Here is a 15111-nt window from a genome sequence, read left to right on the forward strand (position 1 = left end):
GCAGGACCCGTAACTGGAAGGTTGCTGGTTTGATCCCCGCTGGGACACTGCTACTGTACCCTTGGGCAAGGTACCTAACCCACAATTGCCTCAGTAAGATATACAGCTGTATAAATGGATAACATTGTAAAGAATGGTAACCTATGTAAGTCGCTTTGGATAAAAATGTCTGCCAAGTGAGTAAATGTAAATGTATGTCAGTGCTGCAGTATGCTATTTGACAAGTATCCTACCTCCCTATATTTCATTGTTTCCTGAGATTTCCTAAAAGACTGAGATTCCTGAGAAATCTTTTGATTTTGGCTCAGCAATGATGTGCTCAACTGCCCTGGTTGAACATGAATAGCTCTTCATCAGCAACAAAATACCATATGCCATCTTTTTTAGCATCTTTCTTGCTATGAACTGAACATTTGCGACACACCAAAACATTTTGCTGCTTTTCCTGTAGGGGAAGGCTTAAGAGAAACAAGATGCAAAAATATATCAAAAAGCATACAGCGTTTAGTACATTCTTAGACAGAGAAGCATTCGTGAATATGGACACATGGACAATAATGTTATCACTTATCTTTGTTGTAATCTTTCAGAAACTCTGTGTTTAATGAAATTAGCAGTAATCATATTGTATGGCTCAGATCAGGTAAGCAGGGTAAGTGCTGAGATTCTAATGCATGATGAAAAAGTAATTCACCTCCAAATACAAGACAGAACATGCGACATGATTTGGGCTCCTTCACACTAATTCAAAAAGGATTCATTCTGTGTGCATAGAATTGCTTTAGCATAGATGCATGCAATGCACTGATGAATTGCCTTGGGATGTAATGCTACACTGTGTTCCAGGAGAACTGTGGTGTGCTCAACGAAAATACATTTCTTAGGCTGTATGCCATTGAGGGAAGAAAAACCAACCAACCTGTACACCTCCCTCCCTTTCTTTATCAGGGCCGTCTCCCCTCCCCATGTGTGTAGATCTGTTTTCACTTAGCACAGGGATTAACAGCATCTCCAGGGAGCTAATGCTCATTGTCTGGTGAAAGGAGATTGAGCTGTACAATGTAGTTCTTCCCTGCACACTCCTCTTACTGCAGGTATTCTGTCCAACATCATTGAACCCCCAAGCCCCCTCCCCCCCAACCCCCCCCCCCCCCCCCCCCCCCCCAGCTGTCCATGTAAGCCCGCCATTATACAAAAGACAAATAAAAAATACAGACACAAGTGTAGACGGGGATTTCACACAAGGTATTTTTACCTCGTGAAAAGTTTCCATTGTGTTTGATGAAAGAGAAGAAAGAGGCGTCACACCTGCCGGTGGTATGCACATGTCAGAAGGGCTCTTCCCTCGCAGAGGCACTATCTGGGACACTCGGCTCTGTCTTCTGCCTTTGTCACTTACATCACAGACTGCTCGTCTATGGCAGGGAACCTCACTATCAGATTTCATCCCAAATATTTATTTAACTGGCTTCTCTGTGCCCATTTGTCTCACGTTGGATAGCTCTAATGTAATGTAGGGAGGAAGAAAGATCAGAAAAAAACAGTGGATAGCATGGCTGGGGAATTATTGAGGACATGAATCATATATTCAGAATTACACAACGCACGAAAGCCAAATGTCATGTATGCCTTCCACCCCTACTAAAGATTTATATGAAATACATTAATATGAAAAAAAATACAAAGAAGGCTTTTATTTAATTATGTTTTTATCTGATCACAGTAGAACATGCCACTCTGAATCTTCATTTGGAATCACATGAACAAGTACAAAATAGTTAGTCCTAGCAATGGTGAAACATTATTTTACTGTACTAATTACCGTATTTGTATATTGTAATGGTTGTAATCCTACTGAACACTGTCAGATGCAGTCCTAGTTGTTTATAGAATAGGATGTGGTCAGAACAGGTTGCATATTATATGTGAATCCCTATTAAATAAACAGTATATATTTCTCATCAAGTCATGCTTTTCTTTGCAGTCAGATTTGGTTTTGGCTGCATCTGCAAACAAACTGACAGAAGTAAATGTGCACTCATCAATATTACATCCAAGTGCAAATTCTCAAGGTTCCTACAAATGTTTAAAAATGGGGCAAAGGAATATTTTTATCGTTACCCGTGCAAAACATTCAGCCCTAATTAGTTTTCTCGAGACCTCTCAGGCATAAGTGCATTTATATTTGCAAAAGTGCTTTGAGTTTAGATTTACAAGAGGTGCGTTAATGACTGAAGAATAATTGTGAATATATATTTTTGCATATAGTATTTCAGGGTGAAAAGTGCTATGAAGACAAAGTCAATGGGAGTACAAGTCTATTTTGACTGAAAGAAAATTGAAAACACAAAACGCGTGAACCCCGCCAATACTGTCAACTCAGCACATGGCTGAGCAGCAATTCTGTGTGTACTTACAATAAAAAAAAATCCACTAGGTCATATACTGCATTGATCTTTCCTCATACATTTCAGATCACAGAGTAGATTTGGGGTTGACTGTGGAAGTGTCTGCGTGCCTGTGGGCCTGTGTTTGTACAAGTGGATGCTGCCGCGTGTGGGCGACTGTGCGAGCAGCTGGGCTGGAGCAGGCTTTGGTCACTGTCCAGCTGCAGTATTCTTTGGTTGCACTTCTCCTCTGCTTCAGGCTTGTTGGGACTCGGCCATGTTCCCAGGACATCTGCTCCTCGCATCCAGTTTCTGCTCTCCAAACCAATCAGGAGGTGCGAAGTAACCTCAGACCAGCCTGTGCTGGCTCACGATTGGAGGCAGGGGCCAGGGCCCATAACGTGATGGCTGAAGCATGAGAATTTTGCGAAATCCTGGCTTTCTCAGCCTCTGCTGTCTCTTCTGTACCATCTGCCTGCAATCAAAGCGGCTGGCCCCTCTTTCCTCCTTCGCTCATTTTGTGCTTCACTCATGAACTCTGACGGATTTTGGAAATCCAGATTTCCAAGATTAAAATTCTATTGTATTTAAATAAGATTTAAATTCTGTATTTAAATTCACTTAATCTGTTGATGTTTACTGTTTAAATCTGAAGATACGTGTGTAAAAAAGATTCATTTAAGGTGTGACTTAAATTTGAGAAAAAAAGTCTGAAAGAAAATTTGCAAAAAAAGTCATCTTGAGTGTGTGTGTGTGTGTATTGTGCTTCACATGCCATGCCCTGTACCAACTCATCTCATTTTCTGGGGTATGCATGATTATAATTATCATGAACATGAACAAAGTAATCTTCACTCCAAAATGTACGTTCCATTAGAAAGAAAAATCAGGATCTGTTTAAAATCATCAGTAGTAATGTTGTAAAATACAGTTGTAATTGTATTTTACAACTCACAATATACCAGAAAACAATTTCTCAAACCACATGAGCACCACACCCTTAGATATAGAGTATTAGATGGTGAAGAGGGAGAAAGAGGGTGTATGGAAATATGATAATGTATAATATACACCAAAACATTGCTGCTAAGAAACTTTATGAGCTGTACGATGGCAAAACAAGCTGAAACGAAAAGTAAACATGAAAAGATTTAAGGGTTTTAACCTTATTCTGTTTGGGGGTGGTATCGTTCATGGAGGAAGTGTCTACATGAGAAGAATAGGCTATGCAGCCAAGATGGAGAGAATATGCATGACTTGTGCATTTACACAGTCAGATTAAAGGAGTGCTATGCTCAGCACTCTGTCCCCGCCCCACCCCCCCCCCGGCCTCCATTCTGAGAAAACAAATCTTGGGTCAGTCCTCCCGGCCAAAATCCCTTGGCTTTCTCTCCTCTCCAAAAGCAAACTTTTCCTTCTCTTGCTCTTAATTTGTAAATCTTTACAATTTCACACCACTTATCACCATGTTTTACCTTCATGTGGGGTCCTTATTACATTTTTCTTTGCACAACATACACCAGGCTGTTAATGAACACAAACCCTGCTTCCAAGAACAGGTATTTTCTATACCCTTCTTTCTATAAATACACTCTCCCAAGGAATCACAAGAGGTACATTTATGGAAAAGAGAGTATATTTATGGAATGTACCTGATATTGCAGGCAAAAATAACAAAAAAGTATTTAGAACCATTCTTTTTACTTACACTCATTGCTGGTAATGCCAGTTAATTCTCTTGTTCTGAGTCCCTGTAGGAGTAAGTCACATCTTCCTAAAAATCAGTGCAATTCTTAGTGATGGCTACATGTTTGTATTGTGATGCTGACTCTAGAGCAGCCAGAACTGGACAGAGATTCTGTGAACAACTGCAGCTCTATGAACATTTTAAATGACCCATGCTACATGTCATCAACACTGGATATAAACTGTACAGGGGAAAAATAAACACATATGTCTGTGCTGATATAACACATAATTTACCAACATATTTGCCATAAACTGTCCTAGTCTTTAGCATATGAAATCCTAAGTTTGTGTAGCAAGATTTATCAATAGCAATAATGAGTTTATTCTGTGGATAACTATATTATTTCACTCTGGTTTAACATAGATTAACTTCAACATACAATACCATGCATAATGTCGCAAATTATTCAGTAAACCAATGGTCAATGTACAATAATGATCTTACTGTGCATTTGTACAGTACTCTGTGCACTACTATTTCCATTTCCTTCGTCTACTGGCTGTCTCTTCCTATCATTCAAAGACTTATGGTTTGCCAGTGCTTGATCCCTCACTAAAAGCCTTTACTTTTGCAGACTCACTTGGCAGGGGTAGCTGAGGCTACAATAACCCACATAACCTCTTTAAAACAGGGAGTCAACCTGTGAATGACGAGATGACTTTGGGATGATCCTGAGCTATCCGCCATCTTTCGTTTTTGGAAAACAGGCGGCTGTATCCAGTGAGGTCCAGTGAAGTTCAATGCCTTGCCTTTTGGAATGTTTTAGACATTAGAAGCATGTTATATTGTAATATTCATATTTATGTAGTTTAAAGCACTAAATTCTGATCCTGTAGAGTGTTTAAAACTCAATATCTTGTTGCTCCTTTTGTTCTTTTGTCAGTAGCTGGCTACAAAATTGTGCATCTGAAATTTAACTGTAACATGACTATTATATGAAAACATGATATCCAGTTCATAAAAGTGATTCTGCATGTGAAACTCTGGTCTAGTAATTAATGCATATATCAAGGGAAAAAATTACAGGCAGGCAATGGCATATACTCAGAAATGTCTTAAAGAGAAAGGGAAAAAATGCAAACAAGGCCTTGTGTATACACATGTGTGGTATTGAAACAGACCTAACTTAAAGCTGTCATTACAGATAATGACAAGAGAGACTGAACATTGCAGCACCTTAACTGGTACACTTCCTATCTGCTGACTTTTTGCCCTATGTAACTGCTGCCCTATCTGGCCTTCTCCCACAGCTCTGTTCAGATTTACTACTTGGTAGCACTGACTGCCCATCTTGGATAATCCCAGTGCTGCCTGGTCCATAAATCTACCCTCTCCACCCACCATGAGAGCCACAGGGTGGCCAGTAGAGCCCTGACACAGCCTGGAGTCCTCAACAAGCCCCTTGGCTTTGGAGGTATGATCTGGAACACTGGCATACACACACACACACACACACACACACATACATACACGCACACACACACGTTTGTGACAGTGAAAGCAAGCTCCCCCATCACTTTCCTTTTCCAGGTAACTGACATTTGCTCATCTGAGATCATTACAGATTACACTGAAATGGCCAAAATTACTAAACAATCCTACTAGCTTTATGCACAACTGTAAAGTAGGTTGTACAAATTATTACAGGAAGAAGACAAGACAGCAAAATTTATGGTTATTGCTGTGCAAAGAGTACACTGTAACCAAGTAAAGTAGATTGCTGCAGCAATCATTCAGTTGCTAGGCCCCAAGTCCAGTACCATCATAATGAAATCAGGGGAGAATCAAACAACAAAGCATGTGTGTATTCAGACTCTATTTTTAATGCATAGCCACATGTGTTTTGGCAATGGTGAGACATTCTGAATTAGTGAATGAAGGTAATGGAGATCTACAGGTATGCTGTAGCTTTTAAAACCACTGCACAGCATAAAATGAGAAAAGATTGGCTCGCTAATTTAAAGACCAGGGTCCCAAGCTAAGGGACTTCTTACTGTGGACCCAGCAGTGTGATATCACCTTCTGCAGCGGATGTCCACACACTCACGCACAATTCTAAGCTCTGCCATATGAGCAGTAAGGATTGCTTGACACTAAGCTTTAGATGTGACAGGAAAGCTCCTCTTGTTGCTAGCATTGCAATAAAAATAAACCTGTTCCGATCTCATTGCCCTCTGTTGGCAGGGTTGGACTTAAAAACTCCTGTGAACAACATTGAGGTTTTTTTTTTTATTATGTCGAACTGAAAAATCTCATCATAGAGTTTTGTAGGATTGTGATGAAGACAACAGTTTTATACCAATCAACAAGTGCTTACCGTATGCCACAAACTTAGCAACTGCAAACAAGCAATGTGCTGCTAGTGTGTTGCCACGGCAACACAGTTTTTGTTTTTCATTCAGGCAAAACAAGTTAGATGAGAAATAGTAGGTCATGGGGGGCATGAGAAGTCATTTCCATTTTCAGGCACTGTAGGCATTTGGTTTTATTATGACTAGCAAAACGCTCATTACAACCAGTAGCACGGTGGCAAGCTTGTAATAAATATAATGTCCAAAATGGTTATGCACAAAGGTGTATGGTATCTAGACTGCTATGGGAGAACTTTTTATGAGTTGGAAATATGGTGTAATAATGTTTAATAGAAGGTTTGACTTGTACGTGATTAGAAGAGTAAAGTTCAAAATTGCATTCATTAATTCACCTCTTGTAATTCTATCAACTCTCTATTCAGCAATGAAAAAAATCTGCAATGCAGTGTGTGCAGTATGTGGGAATATCCGCTCTCTGATTGTATCTTTTGCAATCTTTAAACTTTTAAACTTTACAAACATTTTGTGATCACACAGCATGGAGATGTGATGATAGTCAAAGGAGAGATCCACCCAAAAGTCATGGTTTGAATGTGGTTTCTTGCCAGTGTGGGTGTCCATTTGATGCTTTTGTAGTAGTTCCATGCACCGTATCTTTCTGAAATTTTAAAGCACTAACACTTTAATTGCTACTTTAACTATTTTTAAGCCTAAAATGCATTTCTCTGTGCTTTTCCCTCATCTTTGTAAACTTATTTTGGTATCACCACTTCGACATACAGGGCTCATCTCATTGTGGCAGGCTCTGCAATCACTCAGGGGCCCTTAGGCAAGGTGAATTTAATCCTTCCATGCACTTGCACACGGTCAGAGACTTTTTCACACTACAAGCCATACCATGCGCTATAGTGGAGTAGGCAGTCATTGGAGGATAGGTGTTATTCTGCTGACATCATCCGGGGAACTCATAGCCATCTGACAAGTCACAGGGTGCTTGACAGCGGTGAGACAAACACACACTGGCCAAAATACCTACCGCTATCCATGGTGGAATGACGCTAATTTGTTCCACCAATGTGGCATCCCAGTGTTTGACAACAAATGACACAGCTGGGTTCAAACCCAGGCAGTGTGGCTCAGCTTCCTCTCCAAAGCTTATGCCTTTCCGACTGAGCCTCGAAATGCAAAGTCTTCTGTGTATTTTTAAAATGTCACTGTATGACTGTCTTTTGTGTCGCTTGTATTTTGTGTTTATCTTTGGAAGAGTGATTTACTTTGATTCAGTGTTCACTTTGTCTGCTATCAGGTCTGAAAACTAAGCTTATATTGAAAATGAGACAGCTCATATAGCCATTTGCTCCGCCCCACAAGCTTACACGCACACACAGTGTTCCCTTCCAAGTGTTGCAATGAGTCGAAGTAGTCAGTAGTTATGGGAAAGTACAAGTTTATGTAGCCTGTGTGAGTGTGTCTGACACAACACCAATGACCTCATTCTCCCATGATAACACAGTCAACATCTTTAGTCTTTCTGGAGCCATAGACTGTGTGGCATAACATTACACAAGAAAATTTTCCCGGCTTAATCTGAATGTGCTCCGGTGGCTGGGCTGTGAAAGGGCAATTCCCACCCCATCTGGGGAGCGCTGTAGGTAATAAGACCACCCTCCTGGAAGTGAGCCAAACATCTGCACAGACAGACCAGTCTGCAGATATCCTCACCTCATTCCTTCTACAGTTGCAGCTACTGAAGCATTACTAACAGCACAGCATCAAGATACAGTGCTGTTTTCATGTGAAAGTGAAACTTGTCATTTTTGCCACTTTACTTTAAGGAGACATAAGAGAAGGAACGGACCAGAGAAAACACACTAGTCTCATTTTAGAAAAAACACAAGTAAGACATGGTTTCAGACTGATGAAAAATAAAAAATTGCATTATACATACACATGATCCTTTTTTGAAATAACAGTCATAATAGTTTACCATACTTGCTATGTGGGGTCTGCAACAAAATAAAGAGTTAGGTGTTTTTTAGGTGTATTAAGTTGTGTGATTTTCTCTTTTCATTGGCTGGCTTAGTGCCAGACAATAATGTTGTAAATGTTTTTTTTATAAATTATGAATATCCACAAATGAAAGGTTTGGCCTATTGGAAAATTACACCAAAGACAACAAGGTTACTCTGATCCGTGAAAGTAAGTTACTACACAAGTCATACTGTGTACTTTCATATAATTGCCTATTTTAGTCATATCTCAACCCAAGTCATGTATATTCATCAAAAACTTTGTGAGAGATAGTTAAGGTCATGGAATGACACTGGTACTAGGACAGTAGCTGAACTCCCCCAGTGTCCAGCTGCATGGCCCACACTTTAATAGCTTTCACACTTATCCCAAAAATTTCCCTGGCATATGTCTCACTCCAGTTTAACCAAAGCCAAGGATAACAAAGATAAAAATTGCATTTGCAGGGCTTGGGCTACTGTATGTAGACAATGGAAATAAGAGAATGAGGCTGAGAAAACAACAGATTGCTTATCACTCCATGCTTAGCAAACAAATAGGGAAAAAAAAACTTGCCACACCAATAGGGAAAGTCTGAAGTTGGTTCACATTTCCCAAATTGGGTTCTAAAATAAGAAAATTACTGCATGCAAAAGAATCTTCACAATAATCCAAAAAATGAGGGAGGATATATGGATATAAGAACTTAAATATTTTTTCAAACACAGCAGGGTAATGGAGAAGGGTAACATCCATAAAGCTAAAGGATCCTGGGAAAAGGCCCAGAAGAAGCCAGTAAAGGCGCAAGATGTGGTTCACTGTGGGTCCACTGTGCCTCTGTAACACTACGCTGCCTGGCTTTTGTTTTCAAGCTGTTTCCTTTCCGCAGCACTCTGACCATCTCTATCTCAAGTCAGGGCCCATAGCCATCCCCTTGAAACCACCCCACAGTGCCTGGAATCACATAGTCTCTGAGGTGGTTTTGTAATCGCAAGAGCCCGATCACATGAAAGAGCGCAGAACAGAAACAAAGTAGTACAAAACCAATGAAAGCAAATCGATGCCTGTATGTTTATTGTCTTGAGTGTGGAAGTACAGCGTGGCCTTTTGTGGATAGAAATGTTTATCTCACTGAGCACTAACCGCTTCAGAAAGAGTTCACATCCAATTACCGGGTAATAATTCCTCTTCATAATGAGTCCCCGATGACCCCAGGCCTTGTGTGGCATTATTGTTTTCTCTCCTGTGTGAGGTAAAACAAGCTCGCTACACCAGAAGCATCTTAACTACTCCCAGACTTTTCCCACATTAGGGGTGGTGTGGGACTCTGTCCACCACAATCTCATGGCCAACTGGTGGGAAAAGAACAGACCCCCACTTCTCACATTGTCCAACTCACTCTGCACATCCCAGATGTGAGACTAAGAAACAGCAAGCCAGGGAAAGTGCAATGCGGAAAACACAGGGCTGATCTTTGCCATAGAGAGCCCTTTCGCAGATCAGAAAACTGGTGTGTGCATGCGCAGCTTTGACCCAGATGGCAGAGAATAGCCTGCTCATTTGCTTCAGTTGCTCTATTAGACTGTGGGGAGTTCCTGCCCTATCCATCGTAAAGCTGTAAGTGTGACAGAGAGGAAGAAGCTAATTCTTTTTTACATGGAAGAGAAGGCAGGCGTGGCCAAAGCAGTAGCACGGTGATTATGGAGAGAAATGATCAAAGTCTGAAGGACTTGCATGGAATATGATGTTAGAAAGGAATGGCCTAACTAAATTTTGTGGGCTATGAAGCAATATGAGAAAGTAAAATAATAAATATGCTGGGAAAGTGATAGGAAGTAGTCTAGAGTGACCTCCACGTTTTGGCAACAGAAGAATGAAGAGCTCTGAACCTCTGAAGAGACCCAGGCATCAACAGCATGGTATGATATGAAACAACAGGAAGAGATCTGGTAATTAAAAATTAGTTTAGAAAGGGTGTGAACCATCACCTTCACCAAACGATTTCTCAGTAAGTGGCTTATACTACTATGTTTATGTCTAATGTTTAGGTCCATGTTGCAATGCAGTGGTATGCATACATGACCCACAAAGTATAAGAAAATCCAATTTGAAAAGGAGGAGTGGTGCACTTACACCAAAGCAAAAAATATGTAATGGTTTGCATTTAGATTGCAACATTCCTTCCTTGACGTCTCTCAATATTTTGGTCACTTTTTTCATAGGCGTGAAACCCACAAATATAATACAACATAGTGTCCGTGATGACATGTCAAAGGCTATGAGTTGAGTAGATGGGTTACTGTGACCGTACAACATGACAGCCCCAAAAAGTAGGGGATTTTTCTTTTAGGTCAATGACCTTGCGGTCGTCAGCAAGCGAGCCCCAAACTGTAAACACACTGGACACTCCGGGTTGTCCACAGGGAGCAGCCTCAGCTAGGGTTCACAGATCTGTTGCTAAGATATTTCTGTTCATATTTAAATTTAGCTGTGACTGCACTTTCACAATCCTCGCAGCAAACCGGAGCATAGAGAGACAACAAAGAGAGGGCAGCCTTTACTGAAGTGACAGCGTGCCTCAGTTTCCTTCTTTAATGTCTTTAGAGCACTTTCTTGAAAATAAAACATATGCAGAAGAAAAAAAAATGTTTCTCACTTTCTTCCTGTTTGATATTTTTATCACTTTCTTGAAAATAAGAAAGTAGATGTTACTTTGTTAAGGTGCTCTGCATTTAAGCTCTCACACCTAAGAAATTCAATGTCATTTTAGTGTGGAGATGTTAATCAATAACTAAATCAAATGAAAGTGTGGGGTCAAGATTTGAATTAACTGCAATGCACTTTGTCCCTACCAGTGAACTGCAAACTTGATATTAAATATTTCTCTTTAATTGTGGTGTCTGACAAGTTAATGTCATATAAGTATTATAACAATAGCATAATTGTGAAAATTAGCACTTGGTTATGTTTGTCCCTATAAGGTAAGACATGCATTATTCTTTGATGATTTCTGATCAGTTTCAGTTTTACTTGTAAAGACTTTGATTATTGAGTTTCATCAGGGGCTTGCACTGTTTTTACAAATATATGTTATTTCCTTGTCTACCAGTTATACAAAAATGAGGCCACTTGTAATCATGTCTTCATGTGACAGATATGATAGATATGAACAGTGGAACAGTGGAGCTCTTCTCACCACAACTGCAGACCTATAATAACACCAGGTGTGGATCGGACAGTGGCACTTTATAAGAGAGAGCCTAACTCTCTCAGTTTGAACAGGGGTTCAAATCTTCTGGCGTAATTGGCACTCTCAAAATCTACAATATTTAATAACGTGTAGACTGTAATTGCCAAGACAACACATAGAACTCATATTAAAAAAAACAAAAAAAAAAAAACAACAGAAGGTGTACTACTAACACAAATATGATTAATATTCCTAAAGTTGTAACCAGAAAAAGTGAAAGTCTGTTTCCTTTTTTCTTATGAGCACACTTCTGAAATTACTCAGTCGCACAACAGCCATACCAGTAACCGACATTTGTGTTGGAGAGAAATTGGCCTTTGCACAAACATTTTGCAAAAATCAACCAGCTGAGATGGTGGAATGAAAAAATAAGTGTGAACAAGGGGGCCTAAATATAACTAACAGCATTTTATAAATTGCATTGTTCTGTGGGGTTCAGGAAGACATTCATTTGAAACATCTGTGTCTATGTATCCATATGGGTATTTTTAGAAATGGACATGTTTTTAATTTACTAGCGGATGTATAAAAAAATGATTTATGAATCCTTGTTTTGCCCTCCACCCTACAGGCAAATGAATCAGGTGTCCGGCACATGGCACTGACAGCAATTCAGACGCATAGCGAGTTGGCACAAGTCAGATTGGAAACATATTCTTTCAACATGGGTAATGGGCGAGTCTTATCTGTGAAACGGGGCGATCTTGCCCCTGTAGTTCAAAGTGAAGATCAGAGTGCGGATCAGACGGGGCAGACACTCCAGCAGAGTTTGTGCAGCCAGGCCGCTGACTTTCAGCATACATGGCTTTGATGTGAGGCTGGTGCATTTTAGCCATGGCCCATCAACAAGACACTATTTTCATCTGCAGCCACATGGGACAGGATCCAGATGGGCACCTGAGTTTCTCCTCTTCCTAGGCAGTGATTCCTGCATGTGGCCTTAACCCCTTCATGGCCAGGGCAACTATGTGTGGAGGTCGAGGGAAGCCATAAGGGAAAGGGGTGAAAAAAGTGCATCCTTCTTCAAAGGAAGAGATTTATCAAAATTGCATGATTGGGAAGCGCCAATGGATTTCAAAGCACTTTTGTCTACTACCAAAAATTAGATTAGATTCAATATCTACAATGCAATGCAAGTGAGGTATTGATCTGATATTAGGTTATCATTGTTAATGAATATTGTCATTTCTACCAAATTAGGTAGATGCACATGCTGAATGGCACGTTTAGTTTTTACACATCATCATCAACATTTTACTCATGTGCTGTGCTGATATTCATACTGAGTGCAATTTGAGGAAGGGGGAATTATTAAATTAAGTGCTAATTCAAAGTGCATTGGAAGTGGGGCCAACCCAACAGGAAACCTAGACAAAGTATTTAACTTCCTTTGACTTCTTGACCCCAAGCCTATCTGATGGATTTCCTTTCTCAATAGGATTCAACTAATGCTTTTCATGTCAAAATGAAAATACAGAAAAGGCAGACCCCTATCAGTCTTCATAAAACATAAAAAGAGCAATATCTGGCCAGCACTCCCCAAGATTTAGCCATACAGTCAGAGAGGATTCATGCCTTTTGTTCTGACAAGTTTATCCCTTTTGTGAATAAAGTATGATGTGTTCCTTTCACGTGTTATGTACATACTTGACAAAGTACATTCCAGACAAAAAAAAAATCTGCTTATGAATATGCGATGTCTGAGTTGAGTTTTCCCATTTGATCAGATAATGTTTTTCCTGTCCAGACCTAAAATAGACACAGACTTACAATTGCTCCAGACCCCAGCTATAAAATATGATACAACTGCCAAAAATAACTTCCATCACAAGACAATAATGCTAACAGTTACCTGCTGTGCTGTCATCACTGTAATACAAACTGGAAATTCTCTGTAAAAACTATTAGTCTCTGAAGCGCTGCTCTCGTTTTTAAAAAGGACCTTGGTGGTGAAATAAAGCATGGGGATTCATTTTGGCGTTGCTTTGGTGTGTGGGTGTGGAGAGGCACTGCAGTATTTGTCAAAGCACAGAAAACCACAAGCTCATGCTTTTCACTATCGCAAAGTGACATAATGTGCATTAGGCTCTAGCACAACCAACAGACTATACTGTGACTCCAGCTCATTACTATGCATGTAGGTTGCAGCTTGGTGTGAAAGAAAGTGAACACTGCACAGCTAGCCAGAGGTTATTGTTCAAAACTAGAGAGGAAAGAAGTAGCTATACAGATATGTGTAGATAATTACTTTAATGTCCCGATAAATACTGGAGGGATCATGTGCACTAGTGAACACTACAAACCCTCTCAAGAGGGTAGCCAAACAGTCATACTTTTGAAGATGAAGTTGCATCTTTAAATTAAACAGAAAAGTAGTACAAACTTATTATTTTGTGAATTCACTGCCTGTAACAACATGGAGAAATCATCCCACAGGTAAGAGATACGTACTGAACACATATAGGACTTCAGAAAAAATTAAACAAGAACTCACTACTGACAGCAGCAACTACACTGAAAGAACAAAAGGGACTCCAAAGCTAGCTTTGGGTTTAATGCATTGTCAGGACTGATACTGACGTTGAGGCACACTTATCAGAAACCCCCTTAGTCACAGGTGACTCATGCTGTCTTTACTTCTGTCAGACAATACAGGTCACTGTCACTGTCCCAAAGCTCAAAGCGTCACTGTCATGTCAGATCAGAATGACCTTGCTGCAGCTGAGTTCATTGGAATATTAGGTTGTGGCTGTGATTTCTGAGGAACTTCTGCTGCGGTCAATGACATAAGACCTGGCAGACCTTGGATAACAGTACCCGCCTGCTCTTACAATATTTCCATGTAATCCATAAGGATTGCATTTTCTTATTTTCTTCTGACTTGCCTTGCTCTCGGTTTCATCTATTGCACAGGGGGCCATGTGCATGTGCAATGCAGTGGGTCCTGCTAATCACCGGCCAGCATGGCAAGCTTGCTTTACTGATGAATATTAGTTCAGTTTTAACACAGTGTTTATTATTTTGCTTTAAAATGACTACTCTCAGCTTGATGCCAGTTTTGGGCCATTGTTCTTATTCACATAGTGACTATATCTATAAACAACATATACAACGGGTCTTACACACGCGCACACACACACGCACACACACACACACACACACACACACACAAATATTTGCTTCAAATAGTAAATGAAACACCACGTCCTTTGATGACTTGACCAAAGTAAACTAGAGAGTTTGAGAAACAGTAAAAATATTACCTATTCATGTTTTGCTAATGCATCTGGTTTACATAGCCACACATGAATGCAATATGCCAAAAATGTTTCTGTAGGATTTTGTCCCACAATGTACATTAAACTTAAAAATAACCAGACTTTCCCCTCATGCCTCTGGCAT

Source organism: Megalops cyprinoides, chromosome 3 (genome assembly GCF_013368585.1).
Source record: "Megalops cyprinoides isolate fMegCyp1 chromosome 3, fMegCyp1.pri, whole genome shotgun sequence".
NCBI classification, from domain to species: domain Eukaryota; kingdom Metazoa; phylum Chordata; class Actinopteri; order Elopiformes; family Megalopidae; genus Megalops; species Megalops cyprinoides.